At 45.9% G+C, this 9,464-nt stretch overlaps 1 long non-coding RNA gene across 1 annotated transcript in view; it reads right to left on the reverse strand.

Annotated features, from left to right (window-relative positions):
• Positions 1–5,572, reverse strand: part of LOC138453228 (uncharacterized) — a 134,518-nt gene extending 128,946 nt beyond the window's left edge. The window contains exon 1 of the long non-coding RNA XR_011260378.1: positions 5,420–5,572. This is a non-coding gene — a long non-coding RNA (uncharacterized lncRNA). The remainder of the gene's footprint in view (positions 1–5,419) is intronic.
• Positions 5,573–9,464: the final 3,892 nt, after the last annotated feature.

Consider the following 9,464-nt stretch of genomic DNA (forward strand, 5'->3'; position numbering starts at 1 on the left):
CCCTGTGTCCCTCATGGTGTGGCATTCCGTGCTGGTGGCCACTGGGTTTCACTGTCCCCATGCTGGGTGGTTGCTTTCCCCACGTGCCTTTCGTAGTGCAGCCTTTTCAGTGCTGCTGAGTCTCCAACTGCCTTGTAAGTTCTGTGGCAGCAGTTCCGTGTAGGAGTCCAGTGCAATGGGTGCTGCCTGCGTGATGTTCCGAACACACATGGTGCTGTGTGTGTTACGTGTGTGTGTTACATGTCTTTTCCACGTTTTAAATGACCCACACGTAGTGTAGGCAGGGGTTTCTGCCGTCTGTGCAGCTCTGTTCGTTTGTTGCAACAAGCTCTGTGTATCATGCGCTCCTCCTCTCACCTCATTCGCGGCTGGTCCACTCCTCTGGGCGGTCTCCCACGGGCCACGTAGTGGGTCTGCTGGCTGCGGTGATGTGGCACTCCTCATCTGCCGCTCCTGTTCACTAGCTTGGGATCGCACTTCAGGTGGCGCACCGCTGGGCTCACTCTCCTCTGGTTGGTGTACTTGTCGGCTCTCAGCTTCACTGTTTCTCCCTCTGCTGCCAGCCATCGTCACGCGCAGCTCCACCTCCGCTACTGATGCGGGTGGGCACATCCAGCCCATCCTTCTGCTGGGTGTACGCCACCCGCCTGCGTCGGATGGTCCATCCTCTGATCTGCTGCCCCGCACCACTGTGGGTCTTCTCTGCTGCTGGGGCTGGTCCGCTGCACCCTCCCCTCTGCTGGGCTTCTTCTCGCTGTGGTGATGCTGCAGCAGTTGGGCCATCCTAGCCTGCTGCTCCTCCGTCACACTGGCCGGAGTTGCCTGCCCGGCATCCGTCATCCTTCTGTGGGTTCTTCCAGGTGCGTTTCTCAACCTGCTAGAGTTTGAGGTCAATTGCTTCGTGATTGTTTTGAGGCTGTTTATTTAGTTCCCCTCAATGGTAACTGTCGGTTGGATATTCTGCCCAATTATACGTGGGTGAGCGGTCGGTTTAGATCTACCCTTGACTTTGTATTTGTATCTTCTTGTTTTCCCTTGTGGATAGCTTTTCTGTTGAGCCGGATTTAGCCAGTGATCATGCCCGGCTGTGGCTTACTTTTGGGGGTATTGCTAGGCAAGGGTGGGATCTTTTGTACGGTACCTTATTGATTAATCCCGGAACCATGCAGTCAGGTGGGCCCCCAAACATGCCCTCAGATTCAATGCTAGCATTGAATTGGATTTATTGCAGAATTATTTTGCTGATATGTGCCCTCTGTTATTCGCCCATTATCTCCAGTCCCAAATAGTTGTTTGATTCCAGCTTCTAAGCTCTCTAGTGCTAGTAAGCCCTTAGCCCTTAGACATGGGCCTAATATAGAGGTTCGAGGCAAGAAGAGAGAGCTGCGGAGTATCATTAGGGCAATTATTAAAACTGGTATTGAGGTACAGTGCAAAATTGTCAAATGTAAGCGCACTTATGGGAACTTGATAAGGGGCCATCAAGCACTTCTACTACAAGCAGATGCTGAAGTGATGCTTAAAGCTCTGGCATCGTCTCAGTTGGCCAACTTCTGGAGTTTAATTTCGAGGGGGGCTCAGCAGTGTTCGCTGCCACACCATTGTATTCCTGGTCAAAAGTGGGAGGAGTTTTTTAATGAGTTGCATGCCTCAGGCGATCTCCATGCTGGTGATCCGACTACCAAAATTGTTATTTCTTGGGCGCTGGGTACATGTTAGGGAGAATTCTCATGTATGGCTAATTTCCCTTACCTAGTGAGTACCTCAGCAGCTTTGCTGGATTTCTAGGATTTATTTTTTTCACCTGGTAAGTGTGAGCCTTTTTTTCCCACTCTTACATGTGTTTTGCTGTGTGTGTTTAACATTTTTGTGTTCATAGACTCAGGGTCGGACTGGGACAAGAAATAGGCCCGGTCACCCAAAAAAGAGTGGCCCACCCCTCGCCTCACGACCCTTGACCTCTGATGACATCACCAGAAGTGATGTCATTTGACCCCACCCCAAAGTGACAATCCGGGGAAGCGATGACACACGACCTTTCCCCCCTTCACAAAATAGGAAGTGGCATCAAATAGCAGGTTCCTAGGTACACTAAACTGTGAATCCAAGCAGACGCCCAGGGCCAAATGATAATATGTTATTGTATAGCACTGACGCTTAAGCTCTTTTTTATAGAACAAATGTGCATAAAATGTCACCCAACCTGTGTTGCTAATCATTTATCGACCTAAGAAGGATGAAAGGCTTTTTGAAAAAAACAATTATTTGAAAATTGTTTTTTTTTTCTATTTATTTTTCTTCAAAACTGGCACAGCCATGTCCCCCACTCCCCAGGGACGATTTCGGCCCGGCCACGGGCCGAAAGACCAAGGGGCCAGTCCGACCCTGCATGGACTGTGGAGCCTCACCTGCTCCACAGGCATAATCTTTTTACTATGTGTTACACAGCACCCTCAGTGCAGTGAAACAGGGTGGTCTTTTAGACTTCCCAACTCAGACTCCATTTTCTGGGGCTGACTACTTTCCCCCATAACATGTAAAGTTGCCATTAACTTTACTAGTCTCTTTCAAATCCACAGACCCAGTACAAACCATCTTACATGGAGTACTGCAAAGGGTTAATACTTATCCCTTTTCGTCTGTTTCGCTTGGAGCATTGTTTTGCTCCCTTTCCATTAAGACTTGGCTGGTGGCAGTGGTAACTACCCTATTTTTCCTACCGCGTTTTTTTTAAATAACCATGGTATTGTTTTAGGCTATCTTGGTAGCATCGAACTTAAACCCGCTACACCATATTGTCGTTAATATTGTTCCAGCTGGGTTTAGTCGCCATTTCTTTTTGGAAAAGTCTTTCTCGTGTTCGTCTCTACGAGCCAAACCAGGTTTGGTTCCTTTGTTCACCATCTTTTCGTGGGCTTCTGCACAGAAGCCCTCCTTTAAGCGCCTAAAGGTCTGGGTAGACAGGATGTGAGGGAGGGGTTTTAGGACCCTTGCCATGGGTTCCCTTGGTAACTCAAGTCGCACTCCTGTTTGATTGGCTGGGATACTGACCCCGCCAGGACAGCCCCCCTGCTGTGTGATTGACAGCCAGGCTGAGTGAATGGGGGAAAACTGCATAATAAGCAGGTCTCTGGGTCTAGAAGAGCAGAGTCGCCACTGGAACGAGAGACCCGAAGAGGAGCTGACAGAAGAGGACCGCTGCCATGACTGAATCGCCCGGTGAAGCCCTGCTGCAGGTCCGAATCTTCAGACTCCAACGACAGAGAGGATCTTTCAAGAATCTTCTTCCCTTGAGCTGGTGGGACCAACCAGTTCACCCAAACTCCAAGCCAGGACCCCCTCTTCTGGTCGAATTCGATGTACAGAGCTACAGTGGGCCGGATAGCCAGTGACGTCAGACCCTGCTTGGGTTTTAAGGAGCGAACCTTTTATTCGTTGCTTTGCTCTGCTGCTGGTTTCTTCCCTGGGTAGTGCAGGATCCTCCAGTCTTCCTACTTCGTGTCAGTCCAACAGTTGCTTCAGGAACTGTGAGCCTGCTGGAACTACCAGGAACGTCCGCCGCAGCTATAGCTTCTTCTCCATTTAAGGTACTGTTCAACATCCGGTTGTTCGTTTCATCCGGCCGCGGTGGAAGGGTGTGAAACCTTTCGCCAATACGAGGGCTTGTCCTTCTCTCCTCTTTAAACTAACTTTTCTGCTGACCAACTTCGTTCTGAACTCTTGGCAACGGCTTAACCGCGAACTACCCGGAACTGTGTGATGTTGAGCAAAAGACTTTTATCCTATGGACTTTGGCCCTAAGTCTATTTGACTTGATTCCATCGCTGTAGTTCCTCTTTCTAGATTGCCCTCTTTACTTACCTGTTTATACTGTTCCCTTTCTACCTAATTTTGTATTTCCCTTCCTTTTTAATTAACAGAGTGCCATTTTGCTCCCACTTCATTTTGTGAGCTTAACTTGTCTGGAAACTATTGGGAGTGGTGTGGTGTATTAAGAGTGTGATTTTTGAACTGCTTTACTTTAGTGAAATGTTATACAACTGAAGAGTAAATAAATGTACATTTTTTTACTTGGAAACCTTGAGTCAGTGTTTGCTTGAATCATTGTAACTGCTGTCCTTTGTGTAACTATTTGATACTGCTCACTTGCTCTTGAGATAAGCCTGGCTGCTCAGCCATTGCTGAAAAGCAAGCCTGGGTATAGGAGCACACTAAAATTAAAGTTGTTGTTTTAAAACAAAATTTAATAGACCAGACTAACTGGTTTTCAGATATTTGAGGTGCAAGGGAGGAAATAAGGCCTTGGCATAAAGGCCCCGTTATAAACATAGAACAAAAAAAGATCCAACAGTAGGGATCCTCCCGTCCCTCGCACACTATCAACAATCCACCAAAATTGGTGTTAAAAGATTCTTAATAGAAATCAACCAATGTAGGGTAAATGATTCAATACAGGTTTGTTTCAAATTTGCATGTCAAAAGAAAAGAATTTCAGAGAGTGTGGATTTCATAAAATACACAAAATGTTTTTTAATCACATCAAGTAAACATATTCTTCTTGAATCCAAGATACACAATATTATGGCTTTACGTGTTTCAAGGGCATACCCTCTTCTTCAGAAACCTTGCAATATTTTTCACCTCAAAATCGGGAGTTTCCTGCCTAAATCGGGAGGGTTGGCATGCATGAGACTTTAAACAAAGCCTGCGATAGACGGTATTTAAACTCATTCCAAATGCTGAAGGAGAACAACTTTACATCACATCAATGCAATGACATGCGCAGCGCTCTTGGACACAAGCAATTGGCTGACTTATCGCTCAGCCTGGGTACAACAAATACAACAAATGCTGCAGCCATCTTGGAACTGAGTATACGCACCTCTTGTTTAAGGGAACATTAATCATCACTTAGAGAATACAAGGTTCCGAGCAGTATGCTGACAACGCAGTGTCAAAATAAAATATATTCACGGTACTCCCATCAATTGCAGAAATAAAATTAAACACAGAGATGGTAGTAATCCACTAACATTAATCCAATGTAGTAGTTACATTCAAAACAATGCGGTATAAGGCCTGATCGTAACAGCAGAGCTCGGGTTACCTACGTCCGCTTGGGCTTCCGGCTTCAGCACCTTCGTAGCCATGAGCTGCGACACCGAAGTGCATATATGGCTGTTTCTTATCCTGCCTCGCCCCGCCGGCTGGCTCTATACCTCTGTCTCACAGTTAAAAGCTGTGCCCCTGTTTAAATAAAGGCTGAGGCTTCAGTGTACTGGCACCTGGTCAATCACTGGGTGTGCCCAAGAAAGGCAGGCAGAGACGGCTAGACTATGCAGGTCAGAAAGTCTAGGGAGCAGCAGAGAAGAGCAGACGAAGTCCACAAGTCAAAGAGGGGAGGGCAGCAAATCCTTACCTGCTGCTCAGCCCGACCGAGTCTCAGCGCAAGATACAGCGGGCTCAAGATGCAGACACAGCGAGCAGCTCAGGGGCGGTCTCTGGGACTCTCTGCACTGCCAGACTGCTTCTGGGCCAACAAATCACATCATAGTGACATCACATTGCATATCAGGTACTGCTGCATCAGAACACACTAGACACACACCCACAAATAAGTAAATGGATATTTTTACAGACATTTTGCCAAAAACTTATTTATAACAGTAACTTGTTTATTTGAATTGCAGAATAAATTACAATGTGTAACATAACTAAAACCGTTCAGTAAATATTTTTTAAAGCATCAATCAACTCAAATTACTTTTTTATAACATTAACAGATGGCGGTTGCCATTTTGGAAGTAAAAATAGCTGACAAATTCACCACACAGTTGAAAATCAGCCCAAGAGTGCAGAAAGAGGTGTGTTGTGGGAGGAGATGGGTGGGAATGGGAGGAAAACCCTATAGGTTTCACTTGGTGATGGGCGATAATTTATTATAAGAGAGTTTGATGACAATCTAAACATTTATTGTTATTATTGAAAAGAATAGGAGCTATCCTTGTTTTCCAACTAAACAGGCTCATTTACGGTCATTTTGTGTTCCATCAAGAGGGATCACAACATTACTAGACTATTGTTTCAGAATACTTTTTAAGTGTATTAACTGTATTCATATAAAAAAACTTGAATTGATTCGTTTTTTAACCACTGGGCCTCATTACGACCCAGGCGCTAATGGGTTAACAGCACCGTAAAAGGCTGCGGCTCCGTTAACCTATTAGCGCCTTATTACGAGGTCCCTTTGCAGGACCCGACCTTAACGGCTGGTTTTACCAGCCGTTAAAGTAGGGACCCGCAAAGGGACCTTGGTGCTAAGTACGGTGCCGCAATTTGCGGCACCGTACTTAGCGCCTTCCCCATTCCCATCGAGCCCTATGGGGCAAAAATGGGAATGGGGGAAGGGCCATGGCGGCATGGGGAATTACCGCCCTGCCAACCTTGGAATGGGGTGGTAATTCGCCATTCCGCCATGGCGGACACCGGCGAATTGCTATTAGCACCATGGTCCTCTGCCTGGGTCGTAATGAGGCCCTACTGTGTTTAAAATAAAATGGATATATTTTCTTAACTAGATTTGGATTTTGGTTGAACTGTTGAAGAATCGATCTACCTTCTTAATTGTTTTATTCACATGGCCAAACTACATAATATTCATCCTCATATGTCAACCTGCATTGAAAAGCATTACAAACCTGCATCCAAAGCCCCTATTTTAAGCTCTCATGTGAAAGCTCTTATTTTAATGATAATATTTTCAGCTTTATAGGTAGCGCTTTCAGCGCCAACTAATAGCCAACACCAAAAATGGCTTGGTCACTAGGTAACTGATTCATGTTCTCTCTCAAACAAGTTGCTCTGAGCCAATGCACATAGGCACTGTGCACGGGTTATAGACAAAACAAACAGAACTGGTAGTAAGTTGCTTTCATAGCGCTTGATACCATGCTCAACAGCAGCAGTGCACATTTTGGCCATTGTAATGTTGCATAACCTATTATCCCCAGAAGGATGAAAGCTGACTTGACCCTTTTGGTAATTGAACCTATGGCCTGTGAAAACTGATCTCAGCAGCAAGCACATATCTCGGTGAGCTATCGATCCTGCAAGTGAACATGTGCTCTTAATATGTTGACCACTTTCGACCAGGCACCTGTTCATTATGATGACTGTGAAGGGGATGGACCGCAAAAAGTCACAGGTACTATTGTTGTGCAGAACCTATATTGCGGCAGGAAATGTAAAGTTTTGCTTTGCACACTGCCTCTTTCCTGCAATGTGCCAATCACACACCCTCCAGTCAAAACATGTGCTGCAGAAATGTTGCAATAAATACAATTTTGTGCCGCAACATTTTACATTTCCTGCTGCAATATCCTGAAGGGCCTGGTTATTTAAGGTCGGCTCGATGGTATTGTTTTGTCTCTGTTGAGATTGTGATTAGATGCAGCGACACAGCCCTAACCCTTCAGGGGACCAGTCCTGGAGGCTGTAATGCCCTAGGCTTGTCTTACAAGCACCTGCTCTGTTTAAAGGCAGGTCTGCATGGGTAGCTGTAGTGCCAGCTGCCATCTGATACACAGGATAGATGTAGCGTGACCTCGTCCACAGTCAGTATCCCTGAAAAGAGCATGTACAGTAGGAGCGGCTGCAGCACAGGACACACTCATCAAGGGCAGCTACAAAGAGTTCGGAGCTTCAGGTAAGGTTGTAGCTAACTCAGCAATCAGAAAAACAAGCAGTAACAATAGTTGGCCTTTGTTAAGCCACTGTCAGCTTGTGCCATTTATATGCTTATATCATTGGCTAGTTATTGTGAAGCTGCATCAAACTCACCGCTGACTTGGATTTATACGCAGGCCGTGGTTTGTTTATCTTACAATGGGATGTGACAAAGACTTAACAGCCCAGTTCACTTTGTATTTATTATCATGTATAATTATTATGATAGGTTATTTATAAGGCACTTAATACCCAGAGGTTTCTAAGCGCAGACCGGGGATCGAAACTGTGTTGCTCTGTGTCATCTTGCTTCCAAGGAGAGCGCGTTGCCCCCGAGCTATCCTCCCAAGACAATTGTATTATATTATATTCCCTCTGGATCCGTCACTTCTCCAAGCAACGAGTTGGTGGTAGATCTCTCTCGTCGGCAGGGGCCTCCCTCTGGAACAGCCTTCCTGCCTCCCTGAAACTTGAGGAGAACCATCTCTGGTTCCGGAAGCACCTCACAACCTTCGTCTTTGCTTATGCTTTCTCTCCCCCTCTCCCCTGCTGAATTCCTGGCTTAAACTGCACTGGCTACCTGGCCACCCTTTGTGACCTGGGCCCAGACCCCGCCATTTGCACACCTGTACTGCCTCCCTGGCAACCCCCGCACCTGGGGACTGTATTCTTTATCCCTACAGTCCCCCACCAGCACTTATGTCTGCTCTTACCTTGAACTTGCCAGCATCCGGCTGTTTATTTATCTTATTTATTCTACTATCCCATGTAATGCACTTTCCCCTCTCCCATGTATTGCACTGTCCCCTCTCCCTTCCCCTTTCCCCCTTCCCATGCACTTGCATGATCTGAATGACACCTGGCCTAGTAAGATCGTTGTCTGTCTTCCCTCTGTTCCCCCTTCCTTGCCTTCTCATGCCTCGAAACACTTGTGTATAGGCGCGTTATAAATGCCATATCATATCCTATCATATTATATTATGAACAAAAGCAGTACAAATCAGGTGCAAAATTACACCATAAACCATTATTAGGATGAAAGAAGATAGTCTTTAATGCCAGAACGGAAGAGTGGGTACGAAGAAATATAGCGAAGAGAGAGGGGAAGCGTGTTCCAATGTAATGGTGCCAGAAGAGAAAAGGAGCTGAAACGGGATTGGGCACAGGGCTGAGTGTTGTCAGCATAAATGTGATGGCACAGGCAAAAAGATGTAATACCAGAAGCAAGAGGAAGGGCTAGTATAAAGAAACAAAAGGAGAGGGTTTATGACAGAGCCTTTGGGAACTCTGTGATGAAGAGGAAAAAAAGGAGAGGTTTTTCCAGCCCAAGAAACAGAATAAGCACAGCTGGACAAATACTAGTGAAACCGGTTAAGAACAGCCCCAGAGAACTCCAGTGAAGAAAGAAAATAAAGACGAGAGTGGTAAAAAGTGTAGAAAGCTGCTGACAAAAGAATCGGACGAGAGGAATGTTTAGGATATTGTGCTGAGAGAAGTGAATGTCAGACAGAGTATTGCGGTCTCTGTGTAATGGCAGAAGCGGAAAGATAGGGGGAATAGAATTGGAGGTAATAAAGAGATAGACTTGAGAATAAACTAGACGCTCCAGAAGCTTAGAGAAATAAGGGAGAAGAGATATAGGTCAGAGATCGGGGAGGGAGGGATCAAGCTAGGGTTTTTAAGAATGGGAAGAATTGTAGCATGCTTAAAAGATGAAGGAAAGGTTGAGGACATAAGGG

Source organism: Ambystoma mexicanum, chromosome 4p, assembly GCF_040938575.1.
Source record: "Ambystoma mexicanum isolate Mex_15411 chromosome 4p, UKY_AmexF1_1, whole genome shotgun sequence".
Classification (NCBI taxonomy): domain Eukaryota; kingdom Metazoa; phylum Chordata; class Amphibia; order Caudata; family Ambystomatidae; genus Ambystoma; species Ambystoma mexicanum.